Genomic DNA, 13,263 nt, shown 5'->3' on the forward strand with positions numbered 1-13,263 from the left:
TTTCAAGGTTTTCTTGGGAAACACAACTTTACTTTGGCTGCAATGACCCTGTAGCTAAACAGGGTCTGTGTGACCAGGGAGGTGGTACTAGAGGAGAGTAAACCACCGGGGTCAATTAGTTACCATGCACGTCAGAGCATTAATACTTCTGGATTGCTGGGTGTGCAGTGTGCGTCAAGCACAAGTGGGAGCTACTTTTTTGAGCAGCTGATTGTGAAAAAATTTCCTCACACATGAGCTGAAGTGCTCGAAGGAAATGATTCACTTGGGAGCAGGACAGCTTTGATGGAAAGGACAACTTATTCCACCCACAGACAACCAGTGGGCAGGTATGTGTGCAGCTGTCATCTGGAATGACTTGTCCAAAGTGCTTGAGGTAAAATAGAAAGAAGCCCGGCCGGGCATGACTCAGCTATTGAGCTTGAGCAACAAGCTAGGATCCAGGAGATTGTGGTTTGATTCCCCTTCAGGGCACATGCCTGGGCTGTGGGCTCAATCTCTAGTTGAGGGCGTGCAGGAGGCAGCCGATCAATGGCCTTTTGGATATCCAAATGATGAAAGAGGACATGGTTGTTAATAATAACAAGAGAGATGAGAATGTGCTGAGTTTTCTAGGGTCTAAAAAAAAAAAGAAGTGTAAAATGTGTATAGAACAACCTCTTTTGTATGAATATAAAAATGTAGGGTATGGGTATAAGAGTATTATATTGAGTGCATATCTATCTATCTGAGATAAATATGTGTCTCATATAGGTAAATAGATACCTTAACATTAAAGATTTCAAAGTAAAAAACACCAACTTTTAAAAGTTGCAAATTAACATCTATGTTTTTTAAAATGAGAAATAAAAAATGAGATATGTGCATAGATCCATGTACTGTGTATGATGTAAAATCCCAGAAAGGTGGCTGGGAGTTACACAGCAATCTGTAGCAAGTGTGGCCTCTGAGGGGGAGAGTGGCTATGAGAGGGATGATAGATTTGCAGCTTTGCTCTGTAGACTTCTATACTATTTGAAATTTGTACAATAAAAATATATTCATGTATTATTTATGTAAGAAAAAAAGAAATAATGAAGACCACAAATGAAAACTATGTGATCAACTCTTGATAGCTTCCTGTGAAATTAGAGGACCAGAAAAGGTGGGGATACGGACATGAGCTGACACACCTGGGTTGTCATCACAACCATGCTGGGAGCTGGCCCACCTAGCATTTTAAGAGAGAGGGAGCAGAAAGTTTGGCACCCACACCAGGCCCCAGGCCTCACTTCTGCAGATCTGGGGACCACTTTAGAACTGTGAAGAGAATGAGCTGGAAAGTTCATTTCAAGAAATTATAAGCCCCCAGCAGCTCCTTGGCAGTGGGGAGATGAAACCAATGACAGCCTTATTGAGGCTGCTGAAGAGAGATATCTTTACAATTTTCAGTGGAATATGGAATTTGAGGGCTTCCCCTTTGGACTCTGAATTACTAAAAAGTTGAAGTCTTTCTGGAGAAGGTGGGTTCCACCCTGTGGCTGGTGATAGGTGCCTGAGTGCCAGAGCATGAAGTTGTCATGGGCCTTGCAGTGAGAGCAACATGTAGAGACAGGTGGCAGCCAAGGACAGTCTGCATATGAAGGAAACAGCAGATGGTCAGAAACCGAGTGTATTTTCTGAGAATGAAGCTGTCATCCCAGAGGAAGAAACATCTGAATCTTGGCTCACATTAAGATTCTGCAGAGCAGCTGCTCTTAGGGGCAAAACAACAGCAGCCGGTAGAATGTCTTAGCGACCCAGCCTTTGAGGGCCTTTGTGTCTCAGGTGAGCACTGCCTGACTCTGACGGGGCTCCTGAGGCTGCTCAGGCACAGGGCCGCTGAGGACTGCGGAGGGCTAATGTCAGTCTCTGAATTCCCCACCAAAGTTCAGGGAAGAGGCGCCTTTCCAAGCACAGTAGTAGAGACATTGGTGCAGAGAATGCTCATTAGGGGAGATTTGGGGGCCAACTGTGGGACCAGCCTGTTCCTGAGTGAATTTCCATTCCCAACCAGCCCCACAGACCACGAGCCCTTCCTGGGCTTCACTGCTCTGAGCAAAGTCAGTCATGTCTCAGTAGGGGAAAGGCAGATGCTGAGCTGGAGCTAGTGAATCCAGTGTGGGGAGGGGAGAGAGATGAAGCTCACTTCATGCCTATCACCATTGCTGAGGGGTGCAACATGGAACTGGGGGTCTGGGCCCTGTCAGCTGTGAGAGGGGGTGCACCACACAGCTATAGAAACCCTGGACCACCAATGTTCTGCTTTCCTTCTGCTTTCATTGCTCTGCTGCTCTCCCAAGTCCCATCTGGCTACCAAGGGAGAGGGGGCTCAGCTTTCCTCTCTCTGATGCCTAAGGATGAGTCGGGGGGGGGGGGGAGCTCTCCTTCCAACATCCAGAACATCACAAGGGGGACCCAGGAGGAGGAAGGGCTCTGGCACGAGAAGGGGACACCAGCATCTACCTGTGTGTGGTCTGAAAACTCGGAGAACACACAGAGGGTGTTTTTCTGAAGACACACTGTGGGGAGTAGAGATTGGGGCTGGGAAACGAGCCTATAGCTCTGGTGAAATGTAAAGCCTTAGGTCTACATCTGATCAGCTTTCAATTCTGTCTGCACATGAGATGTCCCTGGGAAGCTTTAAAAATACCTGCCTGGGCCTCACCCTGGACTCACTGAATCGGAACCCCTTGGTTCATGCTCCCGCCAAAGACCTTAGGAAGACCCACCGGAGATGTTCTCTCTGCTCTTGCCAGGAGGCAGGAAATTCCCTTTGTGCTCAGACTCACCGGCCAACCTGGGGAAGCTCACTGACCCTGGGAGGTGCCATTTTACTGTGGAAGTTACTCTCCTGTGACACTGAGTCCACAAAACTGGGGCTCAGGTGCCTGAGTAAGCAGGCCCCTGGCCTCCCTTTGAAAGTCTCCTTGTTTATCTATGGAATGTATGTCCCCCTTATAAAGCACAAGTATTTATTGAGAGGAGGGTGTGATGAGAGTGGGTTGATAATCCCTATGTGGAGTTTTTTGTGGTGCAGGAAACTTCCTTGCACAGAAAAGACGAACAGGCCTTTATATTCTGAGTCCTGGGTCCCCTTGTCCGGAATGAGGAAGGGTTAGTGTTCTGGTTTTTTGCACTTTAGAATGGAAACACTAATTTTGAAATATGAGGAGGAGTTAGAGAGAGGAGGGCATGGGAAGTGGGTTTCGAGGGGAAGAAGGGAATGTCCTGGCTCCAATAGCAGAGAGAGGGGGACAGGTCTTGAGTAGTGGGGACCTGTGTGCCTCTCATTATCCAGCACCCCGAGCTGTGAAACACCTGTGGTGAGGTGAGTGAAGGAGGTGATGGAGACCTGAGGGTAAGCACTGAGTCTCAGGACCTGGGAGCCGAGGGAAAGAGCCCTGGGCCTGGCTGGTCTGGCAGAGATCGAGGTTCCCAGAGAAGCCTGCAGGTGAAGCCAGGGCCCGGTCATGAGCGGGGAGATGGGATGACAACTATGATGCACCCAAGACCCTGCCCAGTGTGCCTGGATCCTGGAACTTTAGAATTATAGAATTCTTTGATGACCCCGAAGGAAGACTGGGGCAGGGGCATTGGGGACTGAGCCAGACTGCATTTTCTTCAGAGACACTAAGAAATGTGGCCATTCTTATACTCTCAGGTAGTGGAGTGATTCCCACCAAGCACAGAAATTTGTTGGCAGATCACTGAGGAAGGGAGTTTCCAGCCAGGGGCCTTAAAGGAGGGGGTAGAATTGTGTGGAGAGAGAACACGTGGAAAAAGACAGCAGAGCTGAAGGCTGGCAGAAGAGATCCTAGAAGCAGGTGTTAAAAAGGGGTTTGGGGACCAGAAACCTCTGGGCTTTCTGCAGGTGTGGACATAAAGCCCTCGTCCGCCTCCTCCAGGACATCCTCAGTGAAGTTGACACTTGTTGCCTAGTGCTTTCGTGAGTGGCTTCTCCTCCCCTGCTTCCTCATTAGAAATGTTTTTAAAGTAACTCTGGCTCATTGTTACAAAAGATGATATTCTACAAAGATGTGCTTCCCCTTACTCCTGACCGGAAGCCTCAAGTTCCTCTCTCTACAGGCAACTATGTTTTTATTTAAGAAGATGTCTGTTTACGTAATTTTTTCCTAATCACTTTGCTCAGGTAACAATTGGCCTAGAGTATATGTAGCTCCAGCTCATCTTTATCAGTTCTACTTAGTATTCTGTTCTATGAATGTCTGGTAGCACGTTGAGCCAGTCTCCTGTTGTTGGAGTTTGGGTTGTTCCTGTCGAGCAGTCCAGCTACCGTGCATGTCCTTGTGGTGTGCGCGTGCTCTTTCCCGGGGAGCCATGGGGTGGCAGAGCTAGCTGGAGGGGACTCAGGAGCTTGAAGTCAGGCACCGAGACATATGAACTGCCAGGGAATTGTTAACATTGGCACTCTGAGGTGCCTCAGCCCAGGAATGGAGATTTGAGGCAATCCTAGAGACCTCAAGGGCTGCTGGTTCGGTTTCTCCCTTCTCAGAATCCCAGAAATACCTGACTAACCTCCCCTAATGTGCTTGTAGCAGGGTCTCCTGGAGACAACTCACTTTTACATTCCTGGCAGCACTTTCTCATTGGCCTTTCATAAAATTTGAGTTGAATATATATTATTTTTTGTGAGCAAAAATATGGCATCTGTTTCACTATTCTTGTTTTCTTCTTCCTGAATCTTCCAGTGCAGAACTGCCAGTCTTCCAATGACTTCTGGTTATTTCTGGTTATCAACAGAGGGTGTTTTGCATGAACTTCAAAGTCCTTCCAGAGATGGCACGGTGTCCCTGACACTTTTACCTTCCTCCTGACTCTGGCTCCATCTCTTTGGAGCCCTGCTGCTATTTTGCTGGGCTGAGCAGTGTACCTCGCTTTTAACATCACCTGAGGCTCCCCGCTGTGTGCCCTGTTCCACAAGAGCAAGGCGTTGGTTTCCTGCCTGGTACTCCTCGCCCAGGCAAGAGCAGAAATGTTCATGTTTGGGTCCTGGCTTTTTCTTCCAGGACTCGTCGATGTTCAGGGATTATGAAACCGAGCACTTCATTTCCTCATGACCTAAAAAGCAAATGGGAATTCCTTTGGTAGGAATAAGTGGGTTGCTGATGTACAGATACCTGCTGAGCTTCTTAATAGTTGAATACTGAGATGAGCAGGAGGGGGGTGCCACCTGAGAGCAACTTGATGGACTGTAGGGCCTCATTCTGACACACAGTAACACACCTGGCTCACCTTTGATAATTCCATCCCTTGTACAAGAAGAATTTGGTTAGGAAGGAAGGCTTGTGTAAAAGACAAGCAAAAGAGAATTACATAGTTTCCATTTTTGTTTCTTCCTTACCTAATGGAGCTCTGTAGTAACAGCAGGAACACTAAGACCTACTTCATTCACTCTCAGCTGTGGAGGTGGGAGAGGCGCCCTCGGGAAGCGCTGCGGGGCTCCCGGCTGGGGAACGTGCAGGGCTGATGTTCTGCTGGTATTCGCCAGCAGGCTGTAAGGACCAGCCATGTTCTGATTGGCTGGGGTCCATGCCAGCCCAGGTGTTGAATATTTTAAAAACGTTTGGGTGTATTCTGAAAATCATACTCAATATTACACAATAATTTTATACATGGAAAATAAAAAGGAGTTTCTTTTGTAATTCAAACTACAGGAAGCAAAGCTCTGCAAAATCCATTGACTGGTGAGATGGAGAAACACAAAAGGCAGATTGGGAGACAAGAAACCACTGGGACCAAACCAGAGTCTGGGATGGTGGTAGTAAGAATTTTGTACTTACCAGAGGGTACATGGATGAAACAAACTGAGAAACACTCAACTACGTAACATAGAGGTGATTCTTCTGGTTAGGTACCACTGGGGTAACACATGAAGAAAACCCCTATTACAGCCTCTTCTGTGTATGTTGGTTGGAGGTGCGTGTTGTTATTTTGAAATCGCTCAGCCCTGGGGTCATCGGAGGTGCGCTGGCCTTCCTGTGTCCTTGGGGGCTCCTGAGTGGTCCTCTGCCGCACCCTTGTTTGTTCTTGTCATTCTGCGCCTTCAGGCTTCCCTGCTGGAAGCAGAGGTCCACAGAGGACAGTGTGTGGTAGTTAAAAGCACAGCTTCAGTGTCAAGCAGGCCTGGTTCCGGTCCCTCAGTCACCAATGACTGGCCATGTGACATCAGGCCAATGACTTCATCACTCCAGCCCCCAGTTTCCTCTTTGGTGGGTGGCATTAGATTGGATGGTATTGGAAGCACCCTCAGGGCAGAGGTGACGATTACATGAGATAATACACTAAGGTGTTTTCCATAGTGCCTGGCCCAGAGTGAGTGATCGTAAATGGTGGGTGGTGTTGCTTGGTCACAGGGTGGGTGAGATTCTGGGAGTTTCACTCCATGAGCAAGAGGAGACAGGAATGTCATCAAGGATCCCTATGGTTAGGAACCTGAGACTGGGAATGATCAGGAATAGTGACTATAAGAGAACTGTAAGATTTCTGAACCTGAAGTTTTCCAGTCCTCAGTGTATCTCCGGTTCTAATGAAAAGAATGCTCCTCATTTTCAAGAGTGTCAAGTATAGCTGGACAGACATGTCCTAGGCCTAGCCAACATTAGGAATAGAGGAGCTCCCAGAAAACAGCATAGACAGAAAAACAAAAAAGGCTGATACCCTAGGGCCCTCGGGAAAGTAGCTGGCAACCAGCTCAAAATATGGCCCTGGGGCCTTGGCCAGCCCCAAGCCTGTGGTACTTCCTGAGTCAGTGGCTCCTGGAAGCCAGTTTACCCAACAACGCTCCCCACAAGTGCTCTGTTCAAGTTTGTGGCTTACTGCAAATAAACGTTAATGAACACATCAGTGATGGGCAGGCCAGCTTAGCTAATACTTTCTGTCACTTAGCTGCTCTCCAGCCCACGGAGACATCAGGTATGCATCATGTGGTGAGCCCAGAGAGCAGCGTTGCTGGGCAGACAAGGGGGTCCCCAGCTGTGGGTTTTGCCGTCTCAGCATCCCTTCTTCCTGCAACAGAACCTCTCTTTTCCATTTGGGGAACCACTCCTGCCCTATTCTTAGCCCTTGTTTTGGGTTCCATCTTTTAAGGTTTGGCTCTAGCAGGATGTGACCTCTGGTAAATTCTCAACTCCCAGTGCCAGGGGCAGGCATGTGACACAGGCTGACCAGTCAGGACCAGCCATATGCTGAAGGCGGAGCACATGCTACAATCCACGCAAGGAGACGCTACTCCCAACACCTGGAGCTTTGGGACACAGGGGCTCTCCTCCTGGAGGGCTTTAAGTTTGTTTGCCTGCAACTGGTGGAGTTTGCTTTCCCTTCAGGAGAGGCTCAGTGAGGAGGAAGGCAATCAGGATAAAGTGGAGGCAAGAGGGGGGAGAGAGGCCTGCTGACACCGCAGGAGCTCCTCCCTCGACTGAGCGTGACACGCCCTGCGCTTTGCAGGGCTCGTTGCCGGGACTGCTCAGTTCTGCTTTGCTCAAGTTAGTTTGAGGGGAGCTTCTTTCACGTAAACAGAGTAAGAAACTAAGGGGACACCTTCTGTTTTCTTTTCATCAGCAGAGTAGAACAGCAACAGGGCCCCTTTCCTTGTGACTGGGTTTATAAATTTCCTACCACTTTTTAAGAGTTGATCTCTTCATGCTGACACTTGGTTTTCCCAATACATCTTGACTTAAGCTCTTGAAGCTAGTCTGACATTAATTCCACTTTTTTAAAAAAAAAATATGGAGGACACAGAAGTTGGTGAGAAAGAGTATAAATATTTTACAATGAAATTGGATTTGGGGCCAAATGTCTACCAGTGTATCGGCTGCCCAGCCTGGGCTGGTGCCTGTGACATCCCCCAGAAGAGAGTGCTAACTCTTTCTTAATTGTATGGGAGGCATTTTGACGCAGAGCTGTAAACAGCTTTACGATATTAAGTGAAAAGATGGAAGAGAAAGACAGTTCATCTGGACAATGGAAATAAGTATTCTCTTACTTTTCAAGTCCTGTGGATATGGGTTTGGGATTTAGTAAATACTAAATATGTGTTGCATCTGAAGCTCCATGTCTGCATGTCTGTAAGAGAAAATGTCTTTTAATTGAACCTGAGAGGCGAATGAATATAAACTGTCTTTAGTTTCACATGGTTTGACAACGGTGCTGTGCTAACCTGTGGTTCTTTCTTGTTCCCATGTGGACACTGTTCCCCCTTCCTCAGCATATCCAAAATGTTCCCTACTGTGTGCAACTTTGGGAGAGTCCCTAGTGTGCTTCAGTGTGCTCATCTGTAAAATGAGCAGTTTGGGCTAGATCAGTGGTTCCAACTTAAAAAAAAAAAGAAAGAAAAAGCAGCAGGGTTCCTTGTCCAAACATAGCTTGTGCAGAAACCTACCAAACTGGAGTTATTTGGGCTGAAGTGAGGATGGTGGGCTGGGCCTCCTCCCTGCTCAGCCTCCAGGGTGGCTCCTGAGATAGATCCCCAAACCCCTAGAACTCTGAGGGACCATTTGAAACACCTTGTCCAGATGTTCCCCAAGGCAGCTCCAGACATTACAGTTCTGTTATTCTAAGTACCACTCTTTCATGAAACCTTTCTAGTACCCTGGCCCACATGGATTGCTTCTTTTTTTGTGCGTTCTAGCATTTGTGAGCATATCACACACCCTGACCATGCTTATAAACTGACTTAGAGTTGCTTTTGTCTTCCTTTGAAGCTGGCAGGTCCATGTGTTTTTTGGGGGGAAGTGGCTCCAAACTTACTTGGGAAACTGAATGTAACTAAAAGAATTCTAGGAAATGGGAGAGAAGCTTTGTCCACAGGCTGGGGAAATCTGGATTTCTGCATCTTACAGTAAGTACCTGTGCTGACATAAGCTGAGCTGCTAACCCAAAGCACAGACCAGCTGGGGCCAGCACACACCTAAGACCCACTCTGGTCCTTCCGCCAGACCTTGTTTTCCTTGTGCACATGTTGGCCAGGCCGTGGTAACTGGATGGTCATGGATGATATCTGTGTGAGCTGGGCCATGACCTGACCTTTCAGCTCCACTGGGTGAGCCCCTGGATTCAGAGATTAAGTTACAATTGAAAGCATCACCAGGAGGAAAGCAGAACACTACTCACAGTGGTAAAGTTCTGCTTTCCTGAATAGAGAGCTTTACCACTGTTATCCTCACTCCAGGGTACTGTGCAAACTTCGGTGGTTTTAGAGACATACTTCTTATGGTGAGATTTTATTCAAGACTGACTTTAGTCCAGTGGGGCCTTAACCAGTGTGGCCAGCTAGTATGAACAAGCTGGTTCCTGAGGCTCAAATAGAGACATTGTGGTTGGAGCACCACCTAGTGGCAGCAAAGAACAGTGCGTGCGATGAATGACCAATCTTTCCAAAGGGTGTCGAGTAAGATAAGCACTCAGGAATCTTGGATCTCCAAAACCAATTCTGTTGAAAATATGCTTTAAAGCAAAATTATAATAAACATAATTTTTAGTCCTTTTTTTTTTTTTTTTTTACTTTTTAAATGTATCTTTATTGTTGAGAGTATTACAGGTATACCATTCCCCCCCCCCCAATTGATCCTCTCCACTTCCCTCCCACCCCCTTCCCAGGCCTTCACCCTGTTATTAACTGTGTCCATGGGTTATGCATATAACTTGTTTGATTAACGTCTTCCCACCCTCCATCCCCTTCCCTCTTTCCTCTGAAATATGTTCGTCTGTTGCATGTGTCAATGTCTCTGGATCTATTTAGTTCGTCAGATTCTTTTGTTGATTAGCTGCTTCTTAAAGAAGATCCTTCAACATTTCCTGTAGTGCTGGTTTGGTGGTGATGAACTCCTTTAGCTTTTCTTTGTCTGAGAAGCTCTTTATCTGACCTTCAGTTCTAAATGATAGCTTTGCTGGGTAGAGCAATCTTGGCTGTAGTTCCATGCTTTTCATCACTTTGAATATTTCTTGCCACTCCCTTCTGGCCTGCAAGGTTTCTGTTGAGAAATCAGCTGACAGTCCTATGGGTGCTCCCTTGTAGGTTACTAATTGCTTTTCTCTTGCTGCTTTTAAGATTCTCTCTTTGTCTTTAACCTTTGGCATTTTAATTATGATGAGTCTTGCTGTGGGCCTCTTTGGGTTCCTCTTGTTTGGGACCCTCTGTGCTTCCTGGACTTGTAAGTCTGTTTCTTTCCCCAGGTAGGGGAAGTTTTCTGTAATTATTTTTTCAAATAGGTTTTCAATTCCTTGGTCTCTTTCTTCCCCTTGTGGCACCACAATAATATGAATGTTGGGCCTCTTGAAGTTGTCCCAGAGGCTCCTTATACTATCTTCATATTTCTGTATTCTTTTTTCTTTTTGCTCTTCTGGTTGGGTGTTTTTTGTTTCCTCATGTTCCAAATTGCTGATTTGATTCTCAGTGTCCTCTGCTCTACCGTTGATTCCCTGTAAATTATTCTTCATTTCAGTTCCTGTAGCCTTCATTTCAAATTGGTACTTTATTATGTTATCGATTTTCTCAGTTATTTCCCTAACAGTCTGCTTAAACATCCTTATAACCAAAATTCTGAACTCTGTATCTGTTAGCTTGCTTGGATCTATTTCATTTAGTTCCTCTTCTAGAGATTTCTTCTGTTCTTTCCTCTATGATATGTTTCTTTGCCTCCACATTTTGGCTGCTTCCTGGTGTTTGTTTCTATGTATTAGGTAGAGCTGCTATGTCTCCTGGAATTTGTAGAGTGGCTTTGTGTAGTAGGTGTCCTGTAGGGTCCAGTGGCTCAGCCTCCCCAGTCACCTGAGCTGGGCCTTCTAGGTGCTCCCCTGTGTGGGCTGTGTGCACTGTCCTGCTGTAGTTGAGCCTTGGTTGCTGTTGGCGTCCCTGGGAGGAACTGACCCCCAGGCCAATCAGCTGTGAGGACCAGCTGCAACTACAGCCAGAGAGCTGCTGCGCTGGAGACACTCCTGTGGAGCAGGATTTACTTCAGTGGAGCTTTGGTGTTCACCAAGTGCGCCCCTTGAGTGTCACTTGTGGATGTGGTAGGGTTGTAATCCAGCGTGGCAGAGTCTGATCACCAGGTGCACTGTCTCTGGGGCCTTCGGGGAGATGCAAAGTCAGCCTTTGCCAGTGACTTGCCCAGGGCCCCCCAGCATGAGCTACACGGCAAACCGTAGTTGGCTGCTACTTGTGCTGGGCTTGGAGGTGTCCAGGAGAGGCCAAGCTATGAGCCAATGCAGGCTGCAGCTAGTGCCAGGCCTGGGGCCGTTTATCAAGCCGTACGGGGCCCGCTGCTGCTTGTTTGAGAGATTTTAGGAAAGTCCTGAGCATGAGGCTCGAGAGGCCACTTGCACAGAAAAGCCCCTGGAAATGGCCTGGATGGGCTGCAGGTGGGGAGGGGCGGGGCCTCCGGGAATCACGGGGCGGGGCCAAAGGTGAGAGTCAGGTGCTGGCAATTCAAACATGGCGCCTGCCTGCCGGCTGTGCGGGGAGGACTCGCCACAGGAGCCATGGCCTCCGCCAGCCCTTCTGCCTGGGAGGAAGCCGCCCTCCGCCTCTCGCCCGGATCTCAGGCAGGTTAGTTCCCCCCGAGTGTCCCGGGTCCTTTCAGGCTGCTGCCCGGCGCTGGGCTCAGAGGGAGCGTCCGAGTGAGTCCGTGCCGGGCCCTTTAGAGGAGCTGCTGGGGCTCCCGCAGCCTCCGCGACCCTCAGGGACAGTCCCGCTGGTTTCACAGCCGGGAGTTGTGGGGACGTCTCTTCCTGGCCCTGGAGCCCTGGGCTGGGGGCCTGCTGTGGGGCTGGGACCCTCACTCCTCCGGGAAACCTCCGCAGCTGAGATTCCCTCCCGGATTTCAACTGTGGCACCGGGTGTGGGCCCGTGGCTGCGTCTCCGGGATTCAGCCCCGATCGACCCGCGTCTCCGCCCCTCCTCCCGGTCTCGGTGCTTCTTCAGCTCCCTGGTTGTGGGGCTTCTGTGCAGCCGGATCTCAGGAGCCTCTGAGTGACGGTGGTTCTGTGTTTTAGTTGTGGTTTTGATGTGGTTGCCGGAGGCGGCGGGTGCAGCTGTTACCTACGCGCCATCTTGTTTCCTCCTCCTTTAGTCCTTTCTTAATTATTCCAAAGACATGTCAGTGTCATGATAATGAACACTAGTTATTATTACAGGGTGCTACAGATGTAGGAGATTGGAAAAATCTATAAGAAACTTTCCATCCCATTTAAGTTTCTATTTTGAAAAATTTGGTACATCCAGAAATAATATGCCATGTAACCATTAAAAAGAAAGAACCTTATGTATAGAACTGGCTAAAAGAAATAAGATGTAGAATAGTATCATAGAATGCTGCGATTTATGTGAGAAATACATTAGAAAATATCCATCTATCTATATATGATCTTATCTATATCTATCTACATATATGACTTACAATATATAACTACATGCTTGTTTTGTTACCTTGGACAGGTACCTAATAAATTAATAATTTTCATGGCCTTTGGGGAGAATCAAGGGCCTAGGGAAAAGAAACTACCATAAACATACATACATATATATGTATATATATATACACACACACACACACACACACACATATGTACATACATATGTAATTTATTGCTACTATGTTGCTTTTATACTTTTTGGATTCTGGCAAGTAATTTGTTATCTGGTCAAACAAATAAAAATTATAAATATATATAAAGTACTTAATATTACTTGTCAATAAGTAGCAGCCATTATAATTATTATTATTATTATTGGTAGTAGCAGCAGTCACAATAGTCATAATATTGTCATTTTTATCTCCTATCTAGAAAAGCTGAGTGCAGAAAATACTAACCCCCACCCTCCAGGCTAGCATTTTAAAAACTCTTTTAAAAAGACTTTTCTCTGTCAGTAAACTTCTACTTAGTGAATTTCTTCACTAGCTGATGTTCCTTTATGTGGCTTTTATTTTCATCTATCTATCTATCATCTATCTATCATCTCTATCTATCTATCTATCTATCATCTATCATCTATCTATCATCTATCATCTATCTATCTATCTATCTATCTATCTATCTATCTATCTATCTATCATCTATCTATCATCTATCTATCTCTATCATCTATCTATCTACTATCTATCTATCTATCTATCTATCTATCTATCTATCTATCTATCATCTATCTATCATCTATCTATCTATCTATCTATCTATCTATCTATCTATCTATCTATCATCTATCTATCATCTATCTATCTATCTATC

The sequence above is a fragment of the Miniopterus natalensis genome, chromosome 3, assembly GCF_054644295.1.
Source record: "Miniopterus natalensis isolate mMinNat1 chromosome 3, mMinNat1.hap1, whole genome shotgun sequence".
Taxonomy (NCBI): Eukaryota; Metazoa; Chordata; class Mammalia; order Chiroptera; family Miniopteridae; genus Miniopterus; species Miniopterus natalensis.